Source organism: Pteropus vampyrus, unplaced genomic scaffold, assembly GCF_000151845.1.
Source record: "Pteropus vampyrus isolate Shadow unplaced genomic scaffold, Pvam_2.0 Scaffold102, whole genome shotgun sequence".
NCBI lineage: Eukaryota > Metazoa > Chordata > Mammalia > Chiroptera > Pteropodidae > Pteropus > Pteropus vampyrus.
In genome coordinates, this window is record NW_011888883.1 from 4254509 (window position 1) to 4259680 (window position 5172).

The following is a 5172-nucleotide window of genomic DNA, read 5'->3' on the forward strand; positions in this document are numbered from 1 at the left end:
CACCTACTTCAAAGAGAGCTGTGAGAATTGATACTTTGCAAGAACAATCACACAAGACAGGTAAACATTAGTTTAATTTCAGTAATTTGCACCTGAAGCCTGAGGAGGTAAAGTGTAGTTCTCTCGGCACATAACTCGCACGTCTTACCACCTTCCATCACTATTTTAACAGTTAAAAATCAGGCACAAGAAAAGTCTGGGCATTTAGTAACTTGTCTGAGAACATGGCTTACTTTAGAGCTGACAATTGGGCAGCATTCTTTTCATTCTGAGGTAAAATTTCCCCTGACAAGTTTTCAAAAAAGTGTACAGGCCTCCAGTTAAACCATCCTATTAAACAACAAACAGATTTATTTCCTCTCCTTCCTGCAATGACATTAAAATGATAATGAAGAAAAAAAGTGTTTAAAGTATAAACCCCAATGACAAGAAAAATAGAAGAGGGGACATGAGCGCATTGTCAGAAGAATGAAATAAGGAGAAGAGCTGTGCCAGAGGAGGAAGCCTCAGTCTACAACAGGAAAGACAGTGGAGAAAGAACCACCCAATGCAGAGAGGCTGCACCAAGGCCCTCGGAGTGACTCCGTGCACCACACGACAGGACTAAGGCAAGGGGAAGGAAACTGAGGATTCCTTTTCCTCACCTCCATGAGGAGAACCAGGTGTCTACCTCCCCCATGGAGACCAAGGGTTTAGCCCCTGCAGGAATTCAGAGGAAGAGCCTTTGGGTTCAGGAAAATCTGATTCAGAGCAAGAATAGAACAATGCACAAAGTGGAAAACAGAATTTAATGTTACATCCAGACCCCAGATCCAAGTAGCACTTAATAAATTAGACTGCCACCTTTAAGTGGGAGGTGAGAACATTCTTCTTAGGAAAAAGCCTTAGAGGAAGTCCTTTTCTGTACCAACAATGTTGTGGCCCTCTCAAAGTGGTAGCTTTCTGCCTAAGCATCCAGAAATGAAAGCCAATGCTTGTTATGCTACACACACATAAACATCCAGAAATCATCGTCAGCTTTTTAAAAAAAAAATAATTAATTGAGGTGCTATTCACATAGTATAAAATTAACTGTTTTAAGTGAACAAATTCAGTGGCATTTAGTACATTCGCAATGTTGTGCAACAATCACCCCCATCTAGTTCCAAAACATTTCCACCACTCCAAAGAAAAACCTTTTACCCATTAAGCACTTTCTCCCAACTCTCCCCTCGCCCCAGCCCCTGGCAACCAACCATCTGCATTCTGTCTCCATTGGTCCATCTATTCCAGATGTTTCATACACATGGAATCATACAACATGTGATCATTTGCATCTGGAATCTCTCACTTAGCACAATCTTTTGGAGGTTCATCATGTGGCAGCATATATCAGGACTTCATTCTTTTTTATGGCTGAATAATACTCCATGGTAGGTATATACCACAATCCAAATCGGCAGTTGATGCCTAAGTCTTGAAAGAAAAAAAAAACTGCCAAGCACCTTATATAAGATGAGAGAAAAAACAAAATAAACAGAAAAATGGAAACTGGAAGAAATCTAATTCAGAAAACACAATAAAACTTCTAAAAAAGCCACAGCTCTTAATATATATCCTGAGATTAAAAATACACACACACATACACACATACACACACACACACACACACATGGCAGCCTTAAAATAAAAAAAGGATGTGAGAAACAAAGGAAAAAAAAGTTGGCCAAAATAATATATAGATGGTTAGAAGATAAGGTTAAAGATATGTCCCAAGAAGTCTGATGAAGAGACATATATTGAGAGAGATAAGAGACTTAGATAAATGTGAGATGAAAATTATGCAATGCCTTAACTGTTCTGAGACAAAAGTGTTTCTTAGCCTAAAATTTTATACTCAAGCAAACTATTAGTCAAGAGTTAGAGTAAGGCTGTTTTCGGACATGAAAAGGCTCAGAAAAATAAGCTTTCCGTGAAGACTTTATAAGAAATCTACTAGAGGATTTTCTCTAACAAAATAAGAGAGAAAAAAAACATGGACCCAGCAAACAGATGGAAGCTGGCAACCAGCATGGAAGAGCTCCATCGTAGCAGCTGTGCCACAAGCTGAGAGAGCAATCCGTCCAGATGTTCTCAGGAAAACTGAGGACTCTTGTATCATTGCAAATACAGGGTACAAATGCTGTGCCATAAATTTCCACCAGTAGAATACATAAACATCAAAAGTTCAGGCCTGCCGAGAAATGGTGGCATGACTAAAAAGGGTCTAAATTTTTCATTACTTTCAAAAAATACTAAGCTTTCAGTTAAACAGAAATACTATGACATGGAATAGCTGGGGATCCATATGCTGGTTATTCTCCTTTTGCCCCTCTAAATTCATTCTCCACCCTTCTTTGCCCTGTTTCCGGAGAGGCTAACTTCTAGGGACTGTTTCATCAGGCTACTTTGGGCCCTTGGCTTGAAATAGGGTTTGGTCAAGAGGAAGCACTGATACACCATCAGAGGGTAGGAGGCGAGACCAGATTATGTACAAACCCTTTCCTCCCCTCTGCTGCTTCAGTAGCTGTTCTGTTTTTCTGTGGCTGTATCTCTTGCCAGGTGAGCCCTCCTCTATGGCTATAGCTCTCATCAGGCTCCAGGACCATTCCTTCCCTCTTGTTTCTTCAGGCGACAGGAGGCAATGACTCTCCACAGTTGCCATTTCCTAGGAGCTTCACTCCTTCCCAGTTCCCTATATCTGCCCATACCTTTGTAAATCATCCCGTTATTAAACTCTACTCAATTAAAACCTTTGATTGTGACCCTAATAAACTTCTAAGTCTTAATAGAAACAGTCGAACTTTTGCAAAGGCATTAGTATAATACTGTAGAAGGTGAATTGTTTCTTTTTAAATCTTCCCTTCTGAGATTATCTAACAAATCATTTGTGGTGTGTGGGGGGGGTGGGGATGGTATGAGGGAAGAAAATAGACTTTAAGAGGGAGAAAGGAAAAAATATAATTTATTTTAGGTTCTTAATAGTAATCAGACAGACAAAAAGATTCTTTAATACTGGTGCTTAAAAAGAACTGTATTTTAAAGAATAGGAAGGAAGGTTATGTAATGCTTAACACTAACAGTTTAGTAAAGTATATATTTACTACTTTATTACTTTGGGTGCTAAACATGCTAAAAAATAAATTCTTTTATTATTATGATATATCTCACAGTCCTCACTCTAATATTGCTGTTTTGTTCTCTATTCCTGTGCAAGAAAACTCAGAAGTAATAATAGTTATAATTAAAGTAGTTGTAATCATAATATACATATAATCTTACATCCTGATTTCCATGTAAAAGTATATAATGAGCATTTTTCCATGTTGCTATGTAATTTTCATAATCATTACTCTCAAATTCTACACTGTATCTAGTCATATGGATATACCATAAATCACAAACCACTGCTGCTCCATTTTCTTTTAGGCCATTTTCCCATAATCTATATGAAAATTGTTACTGTGCACAAAACATTAAAAAAATCTGATAGCCTTGTTCTTTCCTTAGATTAGTAAACCAAGTTTGGACTAAAGTCTTGCTCTAAGACTTATATTGGCCTGCAAGGTTAGCAGTGACTTGGCCAATGGTCTGTGTGTACTGAGAATCAGAGGAGCCTGGTGGAGAAGCCATCTCAGAGAAGAGGGAGCTGGGGACCCAGACATAGACCAATAACAATGCTTGAACTCCAAGAAGGACAGAGGTTTCAAGTACAACAGTTGGTCTGTTCCCAGTGAACAGCTGCATGGCCTGTTTCACCAAATATCCAGATGATGGATGCACAGAGCCACACTCTTTGGGGACCCATGGATCTCAGTGGGAAAGAGAGATTTTCCTGCTCCCAGGGAGAACACAGAACACCATTACCTCTCCAGGGGCCCAATGATGAATAGCATCAAAAGCATCCACACCTATACTTAGCCTCTATGGGGAGCTTTGAGGACTTCAGGGCAGTGAGTGCCAGCTGCAGATGGCCCCTGTGGCAGCAACAGCCCTGAAGTGCCTTCCATAGCTGCTGGCAGCAGACACTGCGCAGAGAGCTGGAGCCACAGCCAGGGCACTGTGGCTTCCACATCATCCAAATGACTGTTCAAAAGCAACCCTCCAGAAATTTCCCAGAATAATTACAGAAACCTTACAAGGCTGTCTAGCAATTAGAACAGAATTTTTTCAAACAACAACTTGTTAAATATTAATGGCGCTTTTAATTATTCCTCTGGGTGACGGTAGCCTAGGAATGGTATTGTACTTTACAATTTTTATGTTAGATGGAAGGTACGCAGACAGTCACAACATTGTTCTCTAACCTCTTTGAAATATTTCACATAAAAGATGAAATAAGGGGGGAAAAAAATGTATGCTTCAACAGAAGGAGGGTAAGTATGGGGAATTGACACAAAGTTCTCTCAAAGAAAAATTTGCTATTAGACAACAGGCATATTAAACTTTTCTGAAAAAGAAAACTCCCAAGGGCTATTTTTCAGCTACATGAGGAAGTTTAACAACAGTTGTAAGTTCTCATGATTTCAATAAAGAATATGAATAAGCCCCAAAGAGGAAGGCTTCTAAAAGACAGATGCTGTGGAACTGCTCATTTTCTTGCCCTAAGAGAAGGTTGCCAGCATTCAACTTTTAGGTTGAAAGTCTAAATTCAATTTATTTTATGGCTAAGACATTTGACATTAACACAACAATATCTGTAGCCAATTTGCACATTGCCGATAAGAAAAAATATCAAAGGTTCCAGGCAAGATGGTAGAGTAAGCTAAACGCTGTGCTTGCCTCCTCCCATGACCACATTAAAATTACAACTAAATTATAGAACAGTCAGTCTGGAGAACCATCTGAAGACTAGCTGAATGAAAGTCCTATAACTAAGGCTATAAAAAAAGCCACGACAAGACTGGTAGGAGGGGCAGAGATGTGAAATGGGCTAAAAGTAAAACTGTCATTATTTGCAGATGATATGATACTATATAGAGAGAACCCTAAAGATTCCACCAAAAAACTATTAGAACTGATAAATGATTTCAGTAAAATAACAAGATAGAAAATTAATATTCAGAAATAGGTCACGTTTTTATACACTAATAACAACTACCAGAAAGAGAAATTAAGAAAACAATCCCATTTACAGTTGCATAAAAAAAAAAA